Source organism: Miniopterus schreibersii (genome assembly GCF_964146895.1).
Source record: "Miniopterus schreibersii genome assembly, chromosome: 13".
In the NCBI taxonomy this organism is placed as follows: domain Eukaryota; kingdom Metazoa; phylum Chordata; class Mammalia; order Chiroptera; family Miniopteridae; genus Miniopterus; species Miniopterus schreibersii.
The window spans coordinates 19749335-19774717 of record NC_138113.1 but is presented as its reverse complement, the minus strand read 5'-3'; the positions used below and the strand labels follow the sequence as shown (position 1 = coordinate 19774717).

Here is a 25383-nt window from a genome sequence, read left to right as displayed (position 1 = left end):
GAGCATGCCCTGGTCCGTCAGGTGAGGCTTCCTGGAAGAGGTAAATGTGGAAAAAGTTTGAAAAGAACCAAGAGCAATTTTTCAGTCTCCCTCTTTAAAAACCAGAGACAGTAACAATGAAATCAGCCAGTGGGTTGAGATGGAGGGTCAAACTGCAGACAGGTGGGGAAATGGATCAGTTGGTTGAAGCTGAAGCTAACGCTCCCCCTTCCTTCCTCCAGCATCCTAGGTGGGGACAGAGAGAGAAAGAGCCTGAGGAAGGAGAACACCTGTACCTGGACAGGTATGTTGGCCAGACTTGAAAACAAGAAGGCAAGGAGGGCAAAGTGTGAGAAGTGTTCCTCCTCCCAGACTGGTAAACCTCATGTAGCGCTCATTGGAAGGGTGAGGGGACACACACATCTCTAAAGGCAGCTTTTCCAAAAATACTCCATGTCACACTCCTACCAATGGGTGCACATAGGCATCACTAAAAAAGGATTCTTTGTCAAATATGTTTAGAGCACATTGGGTTAAACAAATGTCTTTGCTGCAAGACTTGCTTATGGTCTTTAATATACAAATGTGCGTTGTGAATTTCCCCAGAGGGGGATGTAGTATTCAGTGCTCCTTAAAGCTTTTGGACTGTAGAATCTGCTTTACTTTTTCATGGAGAATCTAACAAGACCAGTGTATAGTGGGATATGCTTTGGAAAACACTGGCTTTTAGGACTAAACGGTTTCCACCAACCCACACTGGGGGTGGAAATGAAGAAACCCTCACACAGCCAAGAACTCAGAGGACATCTCCAGCAGTCCTTTGTTCTCTTAAAGACTTCTAAATTGGCTAGGAGGACCTCCACATGTACCCAGGATTCAATGCTCATTCTCAGGTCCCTATGGTCCTTGGAGATGAAACCCTGGACACCTGGGCTCCTGAATCTTACGCATTTGACTTGAGCAGGACTGGAAGACACCATTCCTCCCACAGATATCTGGGTCTTGCTTAAGCATACTCCAATCACACAAAATGTACAGAAGCCTGTGCTCTGCTGCTGAACAGAATTGGGCAGACAGGGTCTGGGTACTGCACTGAATCTGAGCGCATGGCTCATGCCTGTAAGTAGGGCCTGCAGAGCTGAGAAGGGGAGGGGTCTGGAGGCCCAGCTGCGTCTGGAGAACAGCAGCCCTGATATTTACGACTATGATGGTCCTTCTCTAGTGGTCCTGCTTTGGAACATAAATAAACTTAATAGGCTTCAAATAATTATGACAACTGAGTTTAAACCCTAGACTGTGGTCCAGGGCAAGGGACGTCTCTTGTTTCCAGCCTGATTCCTTTGAGCCAATGCTCAGGCCTAAGCATGGTAGCACCATGGATTTGGTGGGTCTTTGGTGGCAAAGAAATGGGGTTGGGGGTGGGGTTGGGAGTGAACCGGAGCAAGGAGGTCTGTTCTTGCAGAATGTCCCAAGCTGAAATGTATTACTGACCTCCTCCAGCCCCCAACCAGATGGGGCAGATTCTGGATCCTGCTCCTTACCTGGGGTGAAGGGTGAGCCTGTCCCTGGCCCCCTTCCCGGCCATTCTCGGAAGCTGTGGCTGAGACTGTAGAGTTGTAAACTTGGTTCAAGGCACTGGCATGTTTTGAATACTTTCTATTTTCGGGACATCACACTATCTTGTAGGAAAGAAAGATGCCTGTCTCTAATGTGCAGCAAACTGGGCTAAAGGGCAATAGTATAAACTTATAAAGAAAATGAAGGAGATAGCAGATGAGATTAGTTCCTGCCAAGCAGGAATGGGACTTTCCTGGACAGGGAGAGACCAAAACAGAGGCACAAAGATAGGAGGGTACACGGAATGTTCCAGGAAAGTGCAGGAGAGTGAGAGTGGGAGCAGGAAAACATGTTGGACCCAGAGCCTTTCCTTTCTTACTAAGGGATTTGGATTTGTCAAATAAGCACTGGAAAGTCAGGTTGTATTTTAATGTTTTAAAATGATATGTATATAAAGTCTGCAAACAATACAAACGTATATTCAGTATATTCAACTGCTATCACTAGTTGTTGTGCATTCTTTCAGAGATATTCCTTGTCTTTGCAAACACATATGTGACTATGTCTCCCCAATACTTTTTATTTATTTATTTATTTTTATTTATTTTTTATTTTAATTACCCCCAATCTTTTTTTTTTTTTAATATATCTTTATTGATTTCAGAGAGAGGAAAGAAGAGGGAGAGAGAGAGATAGAAACATCAATGATGAGAGAGTCATTGATCGAACCCGCAACCCGGGCATGTGCCCCGACCGGGAATCGAACCCCGATCGCCTGGATCCTAGGTCGACGCTCAGCTGCTGAGCCACGCCCGGCCGGGCTCCCCAATACTTCTTAAACACAAATATGAACATGTTATATACACTTACCTGTGCCTTGCTCATTACACATAACCATAGATCCAGGAGATGTTTAGGTGAAGGACATTGTGTTCCACAGTTTATTTAATAAGACTGACTGATGGGCATTTGGTGTTTCCAGTCTTTTGCCCAGCAATGATGCAGTGAATAGTCTTGTTTGTAAATCACGTTATGCGTGTATCTGTAAACTCGTAGGCCTGGGATTGCTTGGTCAAAGGGCATTTGCATTTTTAATATTGATAGAGTTCACATAGGAAAATTAAATGCAAGGGGTGCTGGGACTAGGTCTATTTTAGGAAGAACCTTTTGGAGGCAACAGGATGATGGGAAGAGACAAGGTTGGAGAGTGTTGTGATAACACCAGGCGAGTATGAGGAGGACCAGAACAGAGCACTGGCTGGGGAATGGGGGGGGCACGAGTGGAAGGGCACGAGCAACTGATTAGATGTGTCCACATGGGAGAGGGGAACCCAAGACGCTCACAGGCCCAGGGCCCCACATGGGGAGGGGTTAACCAAGAGATAGAAGGAGTAGCTTTGATCAAATTCTTAAAAACTAGGAATGTGTCTGCACAGATAGGAAGGTGGAAAGCTAAGAAATTGCCACCGCAGGCCCAGTAGAGCAGGAAGAATGAAACAAAAGAAGTTGGAGGGTCCTACTGCCCCCCCGCTGAGGGTTAATCGGACCCAATGTCGTTCCAGACAAAGAAGGGGCCAGAGCACGGGCCTTAGAGCCCTTGAGTTTGGAAGCCCTATGAACTGTAATAGTCAGTTTAGGCTTTTTGCTGGAACTGACAATAGCCACATTTCAGTGGTTTAACACAGTAGGTTATTTCTAGCTCACATCACCGTCCAACAGTAGAAACAGTGGTAAGGAAGGGGCTCTGCTCCAAGCAGTTGTTGAGGATCCTAGATTCTTCCATATTCAGATTCTACCCTCCTCCAGGTCCTCAGCATCCTCTCGATTTGGCTATTGTGGAGGAAAAGAGAGAGTTGGGTATAGGCAGGTTTTACTGGCCTGGAAATGACATGTCACTTCCACCCACTTTCTACTGGTCAGAATTGAGTCATATGGCTGCCTCTAACGGCAAGGGATCCTGGAAACGGCATCTACCTGTGTGCCCAGGAGGAAGAGGGACATGCTTGATGAACAAGTAGCCAGAATTTGCCTCCCAAATTATGAGTCCCGGGTGAGTCATTTAACATCTCAGAGGCTTAGTTTTCACCTCTGTACAATGGGAATAATCACCTCATAGCCTGGCACATGGAGACGAATAAATAATCACTGTTGTGAATGCTTATACATATTCGTAGTGCGTGATCTTTTGTTGTGACCCTATGAGAGTAACCGCGGTGGTTTTCCCCGTTTTTCTCTGCCTCCTCCAGGTCTACACAGACAGAGGAAAACAGTCTGTTTATGACTGACCTGGATCATTCTAGCCCCAAAGTAGATTTATTTTCTTGAAATAAATCATTTAGTTTGGCTGACTCCACCGATCAAATTCATGAGCTTATTTCCAAATCTCACTATGCCTGGTCCGCGTAGACCTAGCGGCAACCTCTGCCAGACAGCTCCAGTCCTAGCACACGCGGGCTGCAGAAAGATTCCTGCCCATTCTTTCATGTTATTCCCACACTTCAGAAGTCTGGGGGGAAGCTGAATGTTTGCTCTTCTGGGATCATTTGAAGCCGGGCGTGCAAAGAGTTCCGAGTCACTTTCAAGTCTGCCTGTAGGAAATCTTTCTTGGCAACCAGACAACCAGAATTAGTTATTAGAGGCCTGTCAAATGAATAAAGACACCTCTGTGAGGAAAACCGCAAGAGCAGTTCCTTTTTCTAATATGAGTAGGAGGCTAATACCAAATCACCTTTAATTTTCCACTCTTTCTGTGCTTTCTGGATGGTAGGTCAAATCTAATAACACAGATACAATGGAAAACCATTTCTGTTTTCATCTATCTCAATACATATGCCCGCTGCAGATGTGTGTCTTAAAAGCCAGGGTCTGGAATTTAAACGAGTACCTGCATATTGACGAGGCTGTTTCCTCCGGGAACGTGCTCCCAGATGCCAAGCCTGTGTTACCCTCCCAGGCTGCAAGAGGCAAGCCCATGAAACAGAATGAAGCCTGCTCCTGTCTATAAACCATGCATCCCACAGAGCCCAGGCCGCAGCATTTGCCAAAAGTCAAGGACGGCCGTGAAGACTCAGCCATACTAGGGGAGAAAGTGGTATAAAGACATTTTGAAAACATGGGCCTGCTTTTCAGATGTGAGTTGTCACTGAGGCTCAGTGAATTCTCTTTTTTATATGGCCTAGGTTTAGGGTCACTATGGATAGGTTTGCAGACAGGGGAGCTGATGACCAATAGGAAGTGTTGTGTTGTGGTTAGGAGGCTCCAGAGTCTGGTGTGCTGCTTGGGTTCATACTTGGATGCTGCTATATTTTGCTGTTATAATAAGCAAGTTGCCCAATTTCTCTGGGCCTCAGTTTTCTCATCTATAGAATGGGGACAATACTACCTACCTCATATGGTGGTTGTGAGCATTAAATGAGCTAATAATTCTTACAGAGTATTTAGAACAAATGTTTGGCAAGGTGTAAACTCTCAGGAAGTGTTGACCATTACTGCTACTACTACTATTATTATACAGTGGGAAAAGGGATCCATGGATGATTTTATGTATGTGTGTGGGGGGGGGGGCAGAGGAAGGGGTCATGTAAGCCTGAGCAATGTGGACTTTATAAGGAAGGGAACTTGGTTGGTTGACAGAAACCAATTTGGCAGCCAAATTGGTTTAAGGTGCAGCCACCTTGGAAGCTCTTCTGTTGGGCAGATATGATTTGAACCGTCCTGGTCAAGTGGTGAAGCTGACCCCACACAGATGTCCTCCTGGCAGACAAGTCCATGCTCTGGATGCAGAGGTTTTCATTCAGGATCAGAAATACAGAAGCCATTTAACTGACCGAGCTCATGCCAGCCTTCTAGAAATAACTCTCCCTCAGGTGGGTCCTGTGGGACAACACCCCTTTGAAAGCTTTTTCTGTTGTTGTTAATTCTCACCCGAGGATATTTTTCCCATTGATTTTTAGAGAGAGGACAGGAGGGAGGGATAGAGAGAGAAATATCAATGTGAGAGAGACACATCGTTTGCCTTGGGCGGTGGTGGGTTCTCCTCCAGCAGTCACCAGGGCTCGGCAGGAGTCATTCAGATGCAGCCGCGACGACGTGGTTGTCATCTTCCTCCGAGGTAACCCTGTGGGAGGGGAAGCCCCCTTTCTCCGCCTCCAGCCCACATCCCTCTTCCCAGGGCAGCACTGTCACCCAGGAGGGCAGGCCTGTGAGCTTCCCTGCTTGCCATTTCCCTGGCCTGGGAACCTCTGCAGACCTCCCCACCCAGCACTACCGAGCAAAGAGCCAAGCCAGGGTAAGCCTGTGCATATAGGGCCTCCATTTCAGATCAGATTCACAAATTTAATTTCCTATTCCTTAATTTAATTCTGCATTTTAGTTTTGTTTTTATTATTTACATGGGTTCCCTTTAATGATTCCAAATTGCTGCTGCCCTCTAGCAGTATTTTGTCTTAGGTTAACTTCTTGAAAACCGATCAGCATTGGAGTTTATTCCGCACTGGGTTTAGTTATTTTCTGAAACGAAGCACAATTAAATTAGAATAATGAACATGCTCTTTAGAGGATTAATTCATAATAAGCAGGCCATGTGCTACAGCTCACAGAAGAAAGGGCACGAGGACCGAAAGCTGTTTTTCCTGCCTAAATACGAAAAGTACATTCTGCTGAGCAGAACAAATCAGCTAATGACATCCAGAGTGCTGGCCAGCCCCAGAGCGGCACGGAGCTGGCATCTCGAGTTAGCGCAGTCGCTGCCGACGCTGGGCCTACCTTCCCTCCCTGAGCAGGCTGGCAGCTGGGATTCCCCTGGCTCTTTCCTTCCCAGCACAGCTGATGGAGGCCACTGCAGACGCTCTAAATTCTACCGCAGGAAGCTCCAAACCCAACAGCCTGCAGCTTCACACGCTACACCCTTAGAGCTTCCCAGGGCCCATTCATTCATTCCTTCATTTTTTTCATCCAAGGAACGTCTTACTGAGTGAGTGTGAAGCTATGGCAGGGACTTGAACAGAAGTGGGACATGATCTGACTTACACAGAAAGGTCTCTGGCTGCTGGCTGCGAATAGACTTTCTGGGGTGAAGTGGGGTAGGGTGGGTGGAAGTTGGGAGACCTATCAGGAGGCTAACAGCTTAGGCCTCTAAAACTCTAGGCCCAGGTTCCCCCATACCATGTTCTCTGGACCTCCCGAAGTCCTGAGCTCAGGCCTCACAGCCGGGCCTGGAGGCTTAGAGCCTCCTATAGCCCCTGCCTCCCTGAAGGCCCAGAAAAGCAGTTTTCAAGCAGCTATGAGGCATGTCTAGAACCATTATTCCTTGCTGGGTCCCAGAGACCCTCTCTACCCCTCCCATTGACCCACGGATCAGAAGTCTAGAGCCTGCAATGCAAAGAGGCTTCCAGGCTGGGGACGCTTGTACACTGTTCCTTTGGTTGTCTCAGGCTCCTCTGAGAGTGGCACCCGCTCAGCCAGGTAACGGACAAAGCGATGTCAGAAGGCCTCTGCTGTGCAGCTGCCACAGAAACGGGAAAGATCAAAGCTGGAGAGGACCAACATCTGTGGCAAGCAAAGCGAGGAAGAGGTACAAACAAACTGCATGAATAAATAAGCAGATGAATGATTGATGGGTGGGGGGATGAATGATTAATGAGTAAATGAATGATTGATGAATAAACGAGTGTGTGGCCCGGAGCCAGCTCCTCTTCTCGGCTCTTTGAGTGTATTCTCTCCTGGGAACTGAGGAATAAAGGTCCTCCCATGGTCCTCACTGCTACGATTCCCTGCTGGAGCTCCGAGGGCACCGCTTCTGACCTCAGAGGTGGAGGGCGCTAAGTGGAGGGGCCTGGGTCTGTCGGGGTGCGCTGGAGGAAGGAGGCCTGAGCAACTGGGCCTGGGATGGGAGATGCCTAGAGCAGCCTATAGGTTCCGAGGGAGGAAAACTTTGAGGATATCCGAGGAGGGGAAGGTGTAGGGGGAAGAGTGTTTTAAAATATAGGTTTTAGCCCTGGCCGGTGTGGCTCAGTTGGTTGGGTATTGTCCTGTGCACCAAGGTGGTGTTGGTTCGGTTCCCAGTCAGGGCACATGCCCAGGTTTGGGGCTCTATTCCCGGTAGGGGGTGTGGGGTAGGGGGTGTGGTAGGGGGTGTGTAGGAGGCAGCTGATTGATGTTTTTCTCTTTTGCCCTCTCCTTCCCTCTTTCTCAAACAATCAATTTTTAAAAATCTTTATAGGTTTTATTATTACAGGTATGATGAGGCTAATAGTTTAGGAGACGACTGTCATTAAAAAGATAGTTTGTTATACTTACAGATCCCAAAGAAGAGGGTAGGGACACACATGGAAGCACCAGGGTTGGTCAGGAGGCAGAGGGAGTGAGGGGAAAACATGAGCAAGAGGCTTCATTATGGTTTCCACAGGGGCCAGTGAGGCAGGTTCAGCGGTTAGGGTCGTGCGAATGATTTCAGCTGGCTCTGGGCTGTAGGGACTGTCCGTAGTTGTCTGGGCCTGGGCCTGGGTGGGGATTAGGGCCGAGGAATAGAGATCCAGGTGGAAGAGCTCTGATAAAGGAGGCAGTTGAGGGTGTGGACTCTGGATTGGTTTGCATTTGAAAGGTGTATGGGCAGGTGAGTCCTTTAGTTTCTCCAGGAATTGGCTAAACCTGAGAGAAGCAGTCCCTCCAGTGTCAGCAAGGTCCCAGGTGTCAAAGCAACAAAAACAGAAAATAAAGACATGCTTAATACAGAAGAGGAGAGATTTTCTTTTTCCTAGTCCCACACTAGACATTCTACAGATGCTGGGCCTTGGGTTAGTCTCACTCTAGGGCCTGTCAGGATAGAGAAATCCATTTCAACTGAGTGTGTGGCTGTATTATCCCAACAGGCAGGAAGACTTTGGCCATTAAAGTTTCTAGAAATTTTGCTCCATGAGGGAGTCTGGTGTGGTGGCCCAGCTCAGGCCCAGACAAGCCCTCCACTATCTTGGCCCCGCCCAGACTCTGATGTGCTCCCACTTCTAGAAGTCTTTTCTCTCAGGGTGCCCCAATCCTGGTCCCTTCCAGGGGAGAGGTACCTTATTGGGGGAGGGTTTTAGGAAACAGTGTCTGGAGATCCTGGCTCTCATGGCCCCACTCAGTTTTGGAGGAGGGTCTTGCCTGGGGATTCCCATGGAATCAGGAAAGACCACTCAGAAGAGTATGCTTGTATGTTCCACTTTACTTTCTGAACTTTAATAAATAATCACGATAAAAATCGTTCCCATTTATTGAAAGCTACTGAAGGCTAGATGTTGGGCTAAGAACTTTGCATTCTTTATGCCATTTAATTCTCTCATCAACTCCAGGATGTAGGTGTTTTTACCCTCATTTTATAGACAAAACTGAGGCACAGAGAGGCTAAGTAACTGGGCAAGTGATTGACTCAGAATTGCACCCAGATGGGTCATGGCCCCTTGGAGTTGAAAACTGAGGGAGGCCCCTTCTAACCACCCCACTGATCTTTCATTCCTCTGACACAATGGTTCTTAACTGTTTGGTGGCTGCAGAGCCCTCTAAGCATGTGATGAGCTAGAACCTCTTTCTAAAAATGCACATTTTCCATTTTGCACATTTCCCAGGCCATTCCAGGGGTCCGCAGACCCTCCTGGTGCTCACCAACTCTGTAGTGACTGTTTTTCTTTCTCATAACCTAAGGGCACAGGGCAACCCTCAAGGCCCCCAGCACCACCCCAGTGGGGAATGGAATCAGACAGGACAGGTTAATCAATGAAAGCTCACTGCACGCTCCTTCCATAATTGCATTCCTGCCTTTTCATCCTAGCAGCCAGCACTTAGGGTAATTGCATTCCAATAAGGCTCCCAGGTCTGAGGCCTCTGGGGCTGCCCTGGAACCTGCTGACATGCCATCTGCTTCCAGAGGGGTTCTGTAGACCCAGGCAGCCTTTTAAAATTCTTCTCTGTTGTCTTTGCTATGAGAGAGACAAAGGACTCTGTAATAGATCTTGTCCAAAATCTCACTTTCTTAACCCATCCACATGAGCCCTGGAGCCAAGGAGGCTTCCTCAGTCCCGGGCTCTTTCAGAAGTCAAAACAGCAGCACCTATTATTCCAAGTGACCCTTTGGAAACCCCTGACTTCAGAGTGGGGTGGCCACTACCATCAGGCTGGGCAGAACCTGCTGAGGATGAAAGAGTCGAAGGGCTTGGGAACTCCCTCAGGGGCTGGGGACTGTGCTGCCTCAGACACCTCCAGTGTTACTCATTTATTCGTTAGATTTATGGGAACCCACAATACAAGGAAGTAGGGAATCCCCCAGGAAACAGGGACATTTCCTGAATCCAGAGAACCTATTTCCGGAAATATAACTTCCTCTAAAGAAGATCCATGTGCTCTCCAGGCATAATGAAGTCTATTCAATTAACAGAAAAAGTGCAGGGTTCAGGGTGATGTGAGTTTCGGTTTCCCAAATAGGAAGGCTCCTCTGCTGGCCCCCACCAAAGGAATGAGGTATAAAATGGAGAGGTCTGGTGTTTGTTATATGACTTACAGATGCCCCTTTCCCCCACCACAGCCCCCGACGCTTCTTTCCTGCAAAGAAAACTCTCCTCCGGGGCTCTTCCTCCTCCGGGTTTGAACCCCAAGAAGCCCCCACAAGCCCAGCTCCCCTGTGCAACATCCTCAGGGCTGAGAGTCGGTTCCCTCATCCCTGCCGAGACCTTCCTGCTCTCCCTCAGAACAAATGGATTGTTTCAGGAGGAGAATGTTCTTGCTGTGGGAGGGAGGAGAGATGTGTTTAGTGTTCTTGGGTGGCTGATCCCTCCTCCAGCATTATAATCCTTGTGGCTGATGTGCGGTTTAGCAGAAGGAGCGTCGGCTTTTCAGGAAGGCAGGCCAGTGTTTGAATCCTGGCTCTGCCGGTCACGAGGTGGGTGACATTGGGCGAGTCATTCACCACCTTCAGCTCAGTTTTCTCCTGGGGGAGGAGGGGGAATTAGAGTTCCCTTGGGCTGTCAAGCACAGCATAGGGAACATCGTCAATAATATTGTAATAACCGTGCATAGTTCCAGGCGGGTACCAGGCTTATCGGGGGCTCACTTTGTAAATGTTTAACCACTGTGCTTATACCTGAAACTAATATACTATTGAGTGCCAGCTGCAAATGGGAAAAAAAAAAAAAAGAGCATAAAGAGTTAAAGAGAACATATGCCATGGTACCTGGCATTTGATACTTGATTTCCTCCCCTTCTGTCCCTGCTTGAAAGCACAAACTTCTAAAGCACTTTACAGACGGCAGAAGGCACGGCCGGGTGCTCCCCATCCGTGCTCCAGGGCTGGCCCTTGTCCCCAGCCTTGTCCGCTCCCCTCAGATTCCATTCCTTTCTCCTAACTGCTCCCCCGATACAGCGGATGGCCCAAACTGGGAATCATCATTGCTTTAGGCTTTCCCCTGAGGACCTGGTTCTCACGAACAGGCCTCCCTCTGTGGTTCACAGCAGTGGCCATGCAGCCTCACAAGAGGGGACACCCACGAACAGGTCAACCCCTCCATCCCTGCCTCTTCTGTTTAACACCAGGGTCCTACACCTAAGTCCGTTAGGGCTGCCACAAACTTTCTGTGGGCGGTGAGATCGCAGGCTTTTTATATCATGGGATGGATGCTAAATGGGCCTCAGCCTCCTGGGAATGTGCAGGAGACAGCAGGGCTATGCGATGCACCCCCCCCCCCCCCCCATGGCCTCACGGCTGCCGTCACTCCACTGCTGGTGTTGCCCTTGGAAGTAGCACTACTTTCATGCCCACCCTTGCCGTCGGCACCCAGCACCCCAGTCAGGACCATCTGAGCCTCAGGGAACTGACGCGCTAAGACACAGTGACCAAACCCTCAAAGAGGAACCCAGACCCAGACCCACCACTTTTAGGCGTGTTTTGCATGATTACAGGTGAAGTGTTTTAAGTGGAATCTTGAAGTTCCCAAGTCAGTGTGTGGCTGCCAGGGGGGTGTGGGGAAAGGGTCGGAACATGCCAGAGGAGATTAGGGATTTAATTAAACTGCTGTTTGGGTAAAGGCTTTTAGGTGCAAAGCTGATTTGTATGATAATGGCAGTTTATCTGAAATTTGTTCTACTGAAGGAGGCTTTTTTACACTTAATTACTGTGGCCACAAGCCTGGCTTCCCCTTAATGCCCCTCCCCAGGGAAAGCAGCGGCTTCCCTGTCCGCTTCTGCCGTGCTGGCCACTGCCAGGAATGGACCCCTAGTCTCCTGTCTCTGTGCGGGGCCTATCCATGCACCAGACAAGACCTAGGTGGGTGGAAGGCCCTTGAGATGACTCGGTGAAGTCCAGTGTGGTTCAGGGTGAGCCCCACAGGCCCCACAGAGCTCCACAGCTGGCTGGGGCAAGCTGAGAATGGCTCTGGAAGTAGGCTGCTGGGCCTGGGCCTGGGCCTGGGCCTGGGGTCTCTGGTCCCAGCATCCCTAATCACCAGTTAACACCAACCTTACCTGGCAGGCTCCCGCTCCTGGACAGGCAGAGGTGTGGTGGCTGAGTGTGCTGGGCTTGGGTGGGTGCGGGCAGGGAGTCGGGACCAGAGGGAGACTCCCTAGCTGACCGGTCAGGGGGCCTGGAGGTGGAGAGGCTGCACCTTGGCACGACGGCTGCCAGTAACCTGTCCGGACAAAGGGAGGGAAGACAGCAGCGAGAGCCTTGATGTGGGCGGCAGGGAGCCGCCCGGAGAGGGGCCTCAGCCGCTAGAGGACTCGCGGGCTAGGGAAGGGTTAAGGGGTTTGGGAACTCCTGTTTCCAATCACTTGTCAGCCAGCTCCACTCGCATCCTTATCAGCAGGGATAGGGCCTCGGGGAGAGGCTCAGGGAGCTTTAGTTTCCAGGCTCTTCCCAGACTCCAAGCCCTCAGCGTTCTCATTACCTTCTAAGGGCTCCCCGGCTCAGCCTGGGGGAGGGGGCGGGTAGGCGCTGGGAACCCAAACACTTTTAATGGAGTAGAGTGTGAGTTACTAAATACAGCCCTGGGGTGCGGGGGACTGTAGCATCTCAGCAGGAAACCTTCAGAGTCAAAGTGCCCCTCCTCTTTTCCCCTCCACAGAAGGCCAGATTAGTGCTGTCTTCACTCTTCTTTAACTCACCATTGGCTAAAACCCTCCGATGGTTTTCTTTTTTTTAGTTATCGCTGAGTCAGAAATCTCCATTGTGTATTTGAGCGGTGACTTTAGAACTCAAGTAAAGGAGCTTTCATTTTGGGTGAACTTCATCTTGGTAGATTTGACCTGTGCCCAACCTTGGGAGAATCGTGTTCTTTTCATTTCTGCCATCCTACCTATTAACTAAGTGTCCCCATTTCAGCCATTAGGACATTTGACAAACGTGCTTTCTGTATCTTCATTCCAGTTGATTTAAAAGTTGTTGCCCAGGAGAGGGCTGCGGGCAGAGCCATCGATCACACCAATGCAGACTGTCTTCTGGAACTTGACGCCAGCCCGCGGTCAGTATCCTTTGGGTGTGGCTGTTAAACCAGTTACTACTCTCCTGCACTGTACTCCTCTAATTTATAATTCACCCACGTATCCAGAAGGCTACCACGAGGAAAGATACATGCTTTTTTGAAACCCAATATACTTGGTCCCCCAAACCTCCTTGGTTTGCTGTTCTAGTAATCCTGCTAAAGAAGGAAGTGAGGTTCATGTGATATTTTAGACAAGAGGTATGTTATAAATGCAAACGTAAATGTCACGCCCCAAACACTTTATTGTACAGAGGAAAGAACACAGGCTTTGAAACCCAGTAGTGTTAGATTTTAGCCCTGACCTCTTATTTAAACCTCTCTAAATCCCAGTTTCCTCATCTGGAACATTGGGACAAGAATAAATACTCAGCAGGACTGGCATGAGGATTCAATAGATAATGAACACAAAGCATGGGATTAGTTATTTATTGCTGCAGAACAAGAACAAATTACCCCAAATTTAGTGGCTCAAACCCACCAACAGACATTATCTCACAGCTTCTGTGGGTCAGGAGTTTGGGAACAGTTTAGCTGAGGGGTCTGGCTTGAGGTTTCTCGTTAGGTTGCAGTAATCTGAAGGCTTGTCTGAAAGTGGAGACTCTGCTTCCAAGATGGTTGAGTCACATGGCTGTTGGCAGAAGGTTTCAGTTTCCCACTGGTTATTGGTGGGAGTCCTCAGTTCTTCTCCATGTGGACCTCCCCATAAGGCTGCTTCTTTTTTTAAAATTTTTATTGATTGATTTTAGAGAGAGAGAGAGAGAAACTTCAATTTGTTGTTCCACTTATACATGCATTCATTGGTTGCTTCTCGTATGTGCCCTGACCAGAGATCAAACCTGCAACCTTGGCATATGGGGACGATACTCTAACCAACTGAGATACCCGGGCAGGGTCCCCCATAAGGCTCCTTGAGTGTCTTCACTACATGGCAGCTGATTTCCTAGGATGACTCATCCAAGCGAGAGCAAGGTGGAAGCAGCGGTATAACTTATGACAGCCTCCAAACCCTGTTAGTTACACATGCCAACCCTCTTCAGTGTAGAAGGGGACTACACAAGTACATGAATACCAGGAGGTGAGGATCATTGGGGGCCATCTTGGAGGCTGCCATCTGTCTTGGAGCCCAATGTTTATCAAAAGCATATCATATCATAAGGTAAAAACAACCTAAATGGCCTTTGCTAGATGAATGGATTTTTAAAAATGTGCTATATATACACAATGGAATATTACTCAGTTTTAAAAAGGAAGGAAATCCTGCCATTTGCAACAGCATGGTTTAACCTGGAGGACAGTGTGCTAAGTGAAATAAGCCAGACACAGAAAGACAAATGCCACATGATCTCACTTATATGTGGAATCTAAAAAAGAGTCAAATTCATAGTAACAGAGAGTAGAATGGTAGTCATCAGAGGCTGGGGATAGGGGAGAATGGGAGATATTCATCAAGGGGTACAAACTTTCAGTTATGAGATGAATGAAGAGACCTAATGTACGGCATGATAACTGTAGTTAATGTATTATGTACTTGAAATTTGCTGAGAGTCAAGTTCCTGTTCTCACTACCTACTCCAGAAAACAAGAAAGGTAACTATGGGAGATGATGATGGAATGGTAGGTAGTTTGATTGTGGTAATCATTTCACAATGTATACATAAGTCAAAACATCACATTGTATATTTTAAATATATACAATTTTTATTTGTCAAAAATAAATTAAAACCATTTTTTTTCAAAAGCTACTATTACTATTAATTTACACACCTGTTTTCTCTACTTGAGAATAGTGACCATCTCTTGGCTACTCATATCCCAAGTGCCTAGTGCAGTGTCAAGCATACTGGTAGTTCCTTATTAAATGTTGATCCAGAAGATCTGAATGAAGGCTTGGAGAGGACTAGTCTAGTGGCAGCCTTAGACTGAATGGAGAGAGAGTTCACACTCAGATGTTCAGCAGAAGTCTGTAACTCAGCCATGTACCTGGAATTACCAACCGCTTTAGGATTCAGATGGTTCCTCACATTTTGATGCTTGAGTAACAAAGATGTTTGACACCAAACCAGCAGGCAGGGCAAGCAAAGTTCTTATGCTTCTCTTTGGAAAAGAGACCCTGAGGAGGAATTTGGTGTGAAGCAACGGTCCCAAACATACAATTTAAGGAATGAAGCTGCTGTTGTTTAATTCCCAGGGCCAAGGCAGACATGGGAACCTCTTGATATTTTTGTCATACTCATATTCCTATCTTGATGACTCCTGTGTCCTTCTACCAGGCAAAACAATCTCCCTTTCTAGGAGGCTCTGATGCACATTTCTTAGAGTTAATTAAAACTCTGCCCAGAGAGTTTCATGTTAGAGACCTGCCTGGCTACTCCTGCCCTCTGAGCAGGAAAGGATCTGAGTCTGTGAGGTAATCGATACTCTGGGCAATATTGAGTTTCCAGACATCTAGCTCAAATTGTAAGCCTTGCCCCACCCCCTGGGCTTGAAAGTTCACTGATTGTCCTTTTCCCACAGACAGAGCCCTCTGTCCCTGCTGGTGTTACGCTTGTTTGCCCCATTTCCCAATAAGAAGCCATTCCCATGGGGCTGCACCTCCAGGAGCCTCAGAGACAAAGACTGATGGCTGAGCAGGTGTCCTCTCAGAGATTTCCCATGTAGATCACATTCCCACTTGCCTGAGGTCCCATTTCTCCCCAGTTCCTTGAAATTTCAAACAAGTGGCTTTAATTGGCTCTTTCTCCCCTTCTTAAGACTGAGGTGTGTGGCAAGAAGAGGGAAACTCTTCTATTGGGGTGGAAAGAGCTTGGTTGCACTGATCAATATTTTGCCCCTGGATAATAAAAAAAGATTGAGACATAAAAATTATAGATGGGACACAGCATGGGAGACAGATGATATTTGAATTGCATCTAAACCAAACCAGGTCACCATATGGGACTCCAAAAGGAAATTAAAAATGCTTATTGATTGAAATTTAAAAAAAAATCCATAATTGAGCCTGATATTATGTCAGGGACATGGTAATCCAAGGCAACCGGACTCTCGAATGTCCTCCATCTTTAATGAACTTTTTAAATGGTATTTATTTCACTCTCCCTTAGGACCTAACCAGAAAGAACCTTTTTTGGGTAGAGACAGCATTGAGAAATATGGCCAGTAGGAGAGTTGGGGACTTGTGCATTTGAGCAATTCTTTGGGTATAGGATCAGACGATGCGAATCTACTGGGTCTCAGATTTCCCCTCTGCATTGATGTGGAAAGAATTGTGTCATTCCTGGTAGAAAACCCAGCCAAACTATTCCCTTGGAGATAAAAAACACAGAATAAGTGTTTTAAGAAATATTTTTGGGGAGTAAAAAGAATGTTAATGAGACATTTGATAAAGTTATACAAAGAAGTTGAAAATAAAATAAATACTTAGGACCAGTTGAAATATTTAAAAAGATGCTGAAAGAAAATACTGAGCTTTCAGAGCGGAACAAGGAAATGGGCAGGCAGAACCTAATAAGGGGATAGCATGGAAACCAAACTGAAGAAGCAGGACTTTTATCCAATGACTATTAAAAAAACCCCACAACAACAGCTATTATTATTTTTTTTAAAATTATGGTGCAAGGAAAAGGGACACAAAATAATCAGGCAGCCTTGGGAAGACTGTACCATGTGAAGTTTGTAAATAGTATCTCTTATTTCCTCTGTGATTAAGAACACTGTTCTTTGGATCACTTCATTTCAGTTGACAATCATTTATTGAGCACATACTATATGCCATTGCTTGTCATATAGATCTGCAATAAATATATTTCAAAAATGCTTACAACAACTCTATGAGTACTAATTATTAGCCCCATTTTATAGATGAAGAACCTGAGGTCCAAAGAGGTTAAGCACTTGCTGAGTATCACAGTTAGGAGGCAGTGGGGAAAGGATCTGAACGGAGGAAGTCCTGTAAATGCTACATAATACTGCCTGCCCCTTGATAAGTACGTGAGTAACCAAAATGCAAGGCCGAAGGCGACGAGCACTCCATGGGCTGTCTAAACAAAGGGCAGTCAACGTTGCAACCTCTGCCAAGGGAGGGAGTGGTGGGAAGGGTTCCCAGGAGGGGTAGCATCTGAGTTGGGCAGGATTCCCTAAGTGGGCATAGGTGCTCTGTCTTCAGGATGGAGCAGGTGACATGAGCCAGCGCTCGGAAGCGGAAAAGCAGAAGGTGTGCTTGGAGAATTTTCCAAATCCAGTTTGTTGGGGGGCGCGGTTCTCCACGGTGACGGCCGACGAGCTGGAGTGGCTTGGAAGCAGCCAGGAGCAGGGCTCCTCACATTGTCCCGCGCACATGGTGACTGGGGGTACTGTTAAATGCAGCTTCTGCTCCCCTGTCTGTGGTGCCGGCCCCCAGGACACCCAGCCTACGGGATCACACTGGTTTTTTGAGGGTCTTGCCTTCCTGGCTTGTGTGGACTTCATCAGGTAAGCCCAGGACTACACAGATAGATTCTAAGCAGGGAAATAAGGCTTTAGAGAGCAGTTTGGTGGTGGTATAGGGTGCTTTGGAGGGAGTTTGGCCTTTGGTTCCTTTAGCTCCTAACGTAACTCTCAAAGCTCAGAATACTGACTCACCCTCGGTTCAGGCAGGAACACTGAAACCGCCCTTGCTAGTCTGACAGGGTTAATTTTGCCCTTGACTTCTGATAGTCACTCGCCAGAGCTGTCTAAAAACGATTCCTCCCCCTCCTCCAGGACTAGCCAGGAGCAAAATCTGTCTGTCCTGTTCTCTAGGGGTTTAAAATAAGGGGGTGGAATGTTGGTTGGACATTGGGCCATCCTCATGGGCCTGTCTTGGTAAAGGCTGGGCCCCGTCACCCGGCACGTTCTGGATCCAGCTTTTCCACACAGGCAGATCTGCTCGGGGAATGAAAAATGCTGCTAATATCAGCCTGAAAAAACTCATCAGGAAATTAAATCTGTGGCTTTTAAAAAAATCCCACACTGCTTTCTGGCGCTGCTCAGTCTCCCAACAGGGATTTCCCTCTCTGCCTGGGGGCCTTCTTCCAGCCTCCCCCCTCCTATCTGGTCCTCCCGCCCTGGGTCCCCTCCACGAGCCCCCCCCCCCTTTCCTTCTTCCTTCGTCATCCCACAGGACCTCCTTCTTTCTTCGAGCTGGGCTCCTCCTCTGGGGCTTCAGGCTTCCCTTCCTGTCTTCAGGCCTCCAGCTTTCCCTCAGCTTCACAGAAGCATCTGTCTGTCTCCTTTTCACTTCCCATCAGGGAATCCTAAATGCTGAATAGACCCTTCAGACAAGGCCCTGAAGGGGACTTGGCTGGGGCACCGGGGGAGAGGGGAGCGGGGAGGGGTGCCAGGACCTGCCAGGACTATACAGAGGCCCATTGATAGGCAGCCCCTCAACACAGACAACCCAGCCCAGCCTCCATGGCTCCGGGTGGAGAAAGGTGTCCCCCGAGGCGGTGGCCAACATCCCGGCCATCATGAATGACCTCAGTGTCTCTGGCTGGTAGGGGACCTTCACTCTGTACCCTCCAAATCCTTCAGGCCTATCAGCCCCACCATCGGTGTGAATATATTTGTCTTGAAAATAATTTGTCAGTACATCTCCATCATCACTGCTGATTTCATTAATTGGAAGAATTAGCTCTTTGTGGCCAATGGAAGGATATGGAGCCAAAACACACGGAGTGCTTTTCCCCAGTGACCCACAGACCCTTGGACGAACTCCTGGGTGCCAGGAAAATGGATTGTTTTGCAGAAAGAATATCATTGGATGTTTATTTAACATCACTCTCCATCCCCCCTCCCCCAAAGACCTCTGAAGCCTCTCACATCTGGCTGCTTTTCTTCCTTCACTTTTTTGTGCAAAGTCAGGGCAGGGAGGAAACTTCATCAGCCTGAAAACATCCAGCAGCAAAGTGTAAATTAAATGTGCAGAGAGGCCAGGAGAGGGGAGTCTTACATCCTGGGGGTGTAGGAGTAAGAAGACTGTGCCCTCACCCCATTCAGCATAGGCAGACCTGTTTCTGGACCCTGCGTCTGCCACTAGCAGCTGTGTGACCTTGGGCAAGACACTTAACCCTTCTGAGCCTCAGTTTCCTTACTGGTAAAATGGGGAAGTAAACACATACCCATAGGGCTGTCAGAGGATATAACGTGTATGGAACATAGTAGACACTTGGTTGATGGTAATAGTTACTATTATTATTGCTGGGATCAAAAATCAGAACAGAATCCCCGCCGTTTCTATATCACAGGGACCCACTCGGGAAGACAGATGGGCAGAAGTATACCCAGTGGGGGGGACGGATGGATGGAAGGGCGTGATCAAGGGGATCAGATGGAACGACAGGCCATGGGATGGTAGACAGATGGAACATCTCGTGGGGAAGGTGGATTTACGACAACCCAAAGGAGACACTGAGAGATGGCTGTCCTGTGGGAGGGACAGATGGATGAGGGTCCAGCGGGGAGACAGAGATGACAGGCCAAAGTGGAAGACAGATGGGTGGCAGTCTCATGGTGGAGTGGGGGCTGGGGGCAGGCGATCTTATGACTGGTGAGAACAGATGGACCCGGGCTTCCTGTTTAGTCTCCGCTCCTCAGGCCTGGGCATCTCTGAATTCATGAGAACCCCAGGGGCTCTGTGGGCATTGGAGAGGGGAGCCGTGGGAGTGTCACATGACCCGAGAAGACACTAAATACCAGGGTCAGCCTGGCCTCTGCTCCTCCCTCCTCCCACGGCCGGCCCCTGGGTGGCCCCACGGATAAAGGCGCAGCCCTGATGATGAGGAAGAGGAGGGAGAAAGCAGCGTCTTGAAAGCGAAGGGAAATAAAAACTGGCTAAGAGTTTTATTTATTTAAAATAAAGGTTCAGTTATGCTTAACTGTAAACACGCTGGCCCATCCCTCCCTCCCGCGCCCTGCTCTCCGTGGCAGAGGGCTCGGACCACACAGCAAGCGGGGGGCAGGCGGCAGCCAGCAGGCCGGCAGGGGTGGGAGGCGTGGGACCGGGCTCCTTGGAGGTGTGGGGAGAGGGACATGGGAACTGAGTGACCTGCGAGCGCAGCTGGGCTGGCTGCTCCCAGGCCCGAGGCCCTGCGCTCCCGCTTCTCCAGCACACGGCCCACCGTCGTCTGAGCGTCTTCACCTCCACAGGCGGCACACCGGGCGCTCAGCCCAGCAGGGGGTGGGGGCGGCGTAGCCGGGCACCCAGGCCCTCAGGCGCACCTCTCACCCGCCCCCGGCCGTTTCTCCCTTAGCCAGGGACAGACAGCAGGGTCCCAGCGGAGGTGGGTGGAGCTCCAGCTGTGAGTCACATTTTCTGTTTGAACTAAAAATCCTCATCTGCTTTTTGTGCTCTTTCTTTCCAGTTCTACCTGACTTCTTTCCATGTTTTTCGGCAACTGGACTGGACCATTTTCGGTGCTGTGAGAACCTGTGAGCTCCCTGGAGAAGGGAAACAGTGTGGATGGAGAAGAATCTGGAATATAGACAGGTCCGGGGGGACCCTGCCTTGCGGATCCTTTATGAAGAGTTTGCTGGGGCCGCCGTTGGTGGCCCAACTGGCCAGGAAAGGGCTGTGGAATGCAGGGTCAAGAGGGAATAGGCAGGAAATGTTTGCGATAAGAGGCTTCCCCTTGCACAAGCTCCCTCGTTTCCAGGCCCAGCTGCGAGGTGAGGACACAGGGAGCTCTGGAGGCCGAGGCTGCAAGAGCCAGCCTCTGGGACCGCGGCAGGAAGGGCTGCATTTGCAGGGGCCCCTGGGGCCGAAGGAAGGCAGCGCTTTGGGGATGTGACCCTGGGAACCCAGCCAGGGCTGCCTTCCTTTGGGATCAGGAAGTTCAATCAGACTTCATAAGGCTAAATCAATCCCTTAAGAAAAAGAAATGAAAACAAATAAAACCTTTGGGTTTGCTGAGAGGGCAGAGCAGGCCTAACTGTGGCCTGGCCCCAGGGCATCTCTTGCTCCACATTGGTCCCGCTTGGAGCCATTCATAACGTTAACCAGGAAAAATGGGAAAAATGCACCGACGGGGACCAGGCTGGAAGCTCTGAGAGGGAATCCAGCCCAGGGGAGCCTTCTGCAGGGGTTGGAGTCTCAGGAAAGCGTGTCATGCAGCTATTTGCAAAGCTGCCTGCTCCTTGGGCTCCTACTGTCTCCTGTTTGTTCCAGGCCCAGCAACTTTACCATCTGTGGTTGAGTTGGACGGCTCACAAAGGAGCACCCCAAGAGTGGGGGCCAGGCTTCAGGCCTCCTGCTATTGTACCAGTGCCTCTTCTTAAGGATTAGCAGCTTCTATCTACCCCCGGGGGCTGCACTGTAAATGCCTGTGTAATGCTAATTTGTGGTTGGCAGGAGATTGATTGGGAAGGAGCTGAACAATGACAAGAGGTGGCTGAGCTCCCTCCTGCTCCGTGGAGGGTGTGTGTGTGTGTGTGTGTGTGTGTGTGTGTGTGTGTGTATCTCCTAGGAGGCATGTAGCAACAGGGCACAGAAAAGATGATTCCAAGAGAGGATGAGAAGTGTACAAACACAAATTCAGAGAGATTTTTGCTGGGGGTAAGTGACAGCCCATCACTTTGGCCATATTCTATTTGTCAGAAGCAAGTCGCTAGGTCCAGCCCTTACTTAAAGGGAAAGATTATTTATAAGAGGCAAGACTCTTGAGAGCCAGTTCAGAAACTTCCAGGACACTTAGAAAGATCCCAGTAAAATGCCCGCTACAAAGCAAATGCTCAGGAAAAGACATTGTTCCTTGGTCTAGTGACATGGTCTGGGATGTGTGCTGGTTTCCCCTCAGTGGCCCTGGTCTCTGCTGTCCCATCTCCACCCCTGTTGAAACTGCTGGGTGTTCTCTGGAGGTATTTCCCTGTACTCTCTGGGTGTCAGTGGCAGACGGAGGATAGATACTGACTCACGCTCACGCTGTCTTCCTGACAGCCTCTTCATAAACGTGTGTGGTCTTGCATTGTGGTCAGCATACAGATATTTTAATTTCCTGCTCACCTGCTCAGTGGAGGATCTGATTTCTTTTTGCATTTATTTTTTTCCTTGGGCAGCCTGTGGACAGGTATCTCTGTCTGACCATCTGGTAGCCATTCACCTTTCTGGTGGCTTGAGACAGGAATTAATTTCACTTGTTTCTTTAGCCATATCTGCCTCCTTTGACGGCATGTTACCTTTATTGCCTCTTAAAATTCTTTTTTTAAAAAAATATGTCTTTATTGATTTCAGAGAGAGGAAGGGAGAGGGGGAGAGAGAGAGAGAGAAACATCAATGATGAGAGAGGCATTGATCAGCTGTCTCCTGCACGCCCCCTACTGGGGATTGAGCCCAAAACCCGGGGAATGTGCCCTGACCAGGAATGGAACCTCCATCTCCTGGATCATAGGTTGATGCTCAACTGCTGAGCCACACTGGCCAGGCTAAAATTCTTTTGATGTTGGTCCTTTGGATAGCTATGAGACTCTTCAGATTCCCCAGCTTTGTACAATGGCGTCTCCTTCTTTGGTTTTGTTTCTCAGGTCTTTCATTTTGCACCAAGGTATTAAACATCCTAGATATACTTCTATATCTGTACCTCCCCACCCACCACCCATAGATAGTGGTGGATTCAGCTGGACTGCACCAAGCCCGAAGTACTCAGGAAACAGTGACTGAAAATCTGACCCCTGCCCTCACCCTGTCCCTTAGAGACTCCTGAGGCCTTTGGCCTAATTCTGGTGGGCAGTTTGGGGAGGGCAGTGTTTGGGAAGATAAAGGAAGTTCCTGGGCAAGCATGGGGTGGGTGGAGCCTCTTTATCCTGCTCCAGCTCTATGTCTTGAGGGCCTACTCTCTCCCCTAATACCCCTAGAAGGTGGAGAAATCATGGATTGGTATCCCACCTACCAGATGGGGCATCAAGGGCTTCTCTTCAAGAGTCTCAGCTCAGCCCACCATGCAGTGCTGTATTTTTGTTGGAAGGAGTGTTGAAAAGGCAGTGGTTATGCACTGGGAGATCTGGCCATAGAATACAGGCACTTATGATAAGTGTCATGATATGCGTTTCCTCCAAATGGTGCTGCATGAAGGGGATGACTAATAGCCTGGACAGAATGAAGCCAATAGCTGTCTTCTGGGATCTTAAAACTCCTCTGCACACCATCCATATACTCATTTCTAATAGATTAACGGACATGGTCACCATTTCTAAGGCCCGTTGCTCTAGTGTGGTAGTCAAGAGTGCGCACTCTGGTCAGATAGGCTTTGGTTGGAATCCTGATCCTTTCACTTACTATTTATGTGACCTGAGTTAGCCTCTCAAAGTCTCAGTTTCCTCATCTGTAAAATGGGCATGTGATGGTTTCTGTTCTCAGAGGATTGTTATGAGGATTAAAGTAATAAATGTAATAGTACACATAGCATAGAGTGCCCTGTGCATAAGTCCTCAAAGTCAATTATTAGTTTTATTATCACTGCGCCCAGAACCTCCCAGCAGCTGAAGCCTTTGTTTTGGGGAGCTTACCATGCCCATTATACACCTTACCTGATGGAGACTATTTCTTTTCCCCTCCTCCCTTGAGTGTTGGGCATCTGATGACCCTTACATTAATTTCCTTCACGGACATTCTGTCCTTGGGACCTTGGCTCTCTTCCCTGTCTCCGCTCCACTATCCTCCCAGTATGTGAATCGGTGTCCAAGTCCTGTCAGCTCATCACTGTGAAGCGTCCCCTGGGTGCTATGGGGTCCTCCAGCTGGGACGTCTCCCACCTTATCATTGATGACCTCACTGTGAACCTTACAGAGGCACTGAGGAGAAATGTAAAAAGTTCAGACAAGTTGTTATTTGTCATCCCTCTCACCCCCCCCCCCCCCCGAAGTTAACGGAATTTAACGCATACTCTAAAACTCAGAACTGAGTCAAAACCCTTTTTGTCTGTAGACATAGAGCGAATGTTTCACTGGGCTGGAGAGCGGGCCGAAGAAACCTCCCCGGAGGCCGGATGGAATGTCTGTGGTGGGCTGGGTCTCTCCGTGTGAGCAGAGGTTAGGCTAGGGGCTGGGGCAGCGACAGTGTGGCCTGGGGCTCCATGGTGATCCCAGGCTATGCCCACAGCTGCTCCGGGCCGGAAACTTCATCAGTTTCTGCAGGAAACCCTGGCAGAGCAGTGCCCCATGAACAGCTGGTCCCTCTCCTCGGGAAACTGGCACACGCATTCCATAGCAACGACTCCCCACTCTGTCCTTCCTGAGCCCCATCTCAGGAGCTTTTTGGCATGGATATCAGACCCAGGGTGTATAGTCTTTTCAGAGAGGATGACTCATCTGCATACCTTATCCAAATGGAATTGGGCTTTCTGAGCCCAAAGCTCTTGTGCGATGTAAATAGCGATGCCGAAGGCGAGGATGTCAGGGTGTTGGGGAGGCTGGCTATGCTCCGAAAGCAGGAATGCTGAGTCAGTTGGTGGAGGCAGATTTTGATGAGTGCTGTGAATTACTGGTTTGGCACAGAACGTGGAATGGCTTTGTACCAAATCATTGGCGCAGAGACCCTGCCTCGCTTTGGAAAGAGTGATGGTGGCTGTGAGCTCCTTCTCAGAGACCTGAAGAGCGTGTGGAGTGTGACAAAATCCTCCTGAGGGGGGTGAAACTGATAAGCTGTCCCCTAAAGGGGGCAGGAGGATCATTCTACTCTTAATGACACTGTCCTGCCCATCGGGAGTGGATAAAGCCTGTGTCTCAGATAGGACAGCAGAAGGGAGGGGCCTGGGGTAGGGGTGATCTTCATGTGGCTGGGAGTGAAGTATCTCAGTGGGAGTGAAGATAGGCTTCCTTTTTGATTATTCCAGAAGAGGGGAAACGGACTGGATGGCGGACAAGAGCTGCTCTTTGTGTGGAGCCTGGATGGAGAACAGAGCAGGCCTGCAGAGCTCTGCCGGCCGCTTAGTTACTGGGGGAGCTCAGGCTTTCTTTGGGAAGCTGACCATTGATATGGGTCTTGTTGGTTTTTTTTTTTTAATCTTCAGCCGAGGATATATTTTTTATTGACCCTTAGAGAGAGAAGAAGGAAGAGAGATAAAGATCGACGTGAGGGAGAAGCACCAACAGGTTGCCTCCCATATGCACCCTGACAGAGGATCGAACCCGAAACGTAGGCATGTGCCCTGACGGGGAATTGAACCCACAACCTTTTGGTGTATGGAATGATGCTCCAATCAACTGAGCCACCTGGTCAGGACAATATGGGTCTTGTTTTCATGTGGGCTATTTCCCTGTTTCTTTATGCGTTTGTAGCAAATAAAGGGAGAGAGGTGAACCGATCTCTGCAGCTTTTATACTAGAAGATACTGCTAATCTC

General features: G+C 48.8%; 1 long non-coding RNA gene across 1 annotated transcript; it reads left to right on the top strand.

Annotated features, from left to right (window-relative positions):
• Positions 1–6200: 6200 nt before the first annotated feature.
• On the top strand, positions 6201–23446 carry LOC308566466. The gene is made up of 4 exons (XR_014000168.1): positions 6201–6508; positions 6969–7108; positions 12923–13016; positions 20414–23446. It is a non-coding gene; the product is annotated as an uncharacterized lncRNA (long non-coding RNA).
• The last annotated feature ends 1937 nt before the right edge of the window (positions 23447–25383 follow it).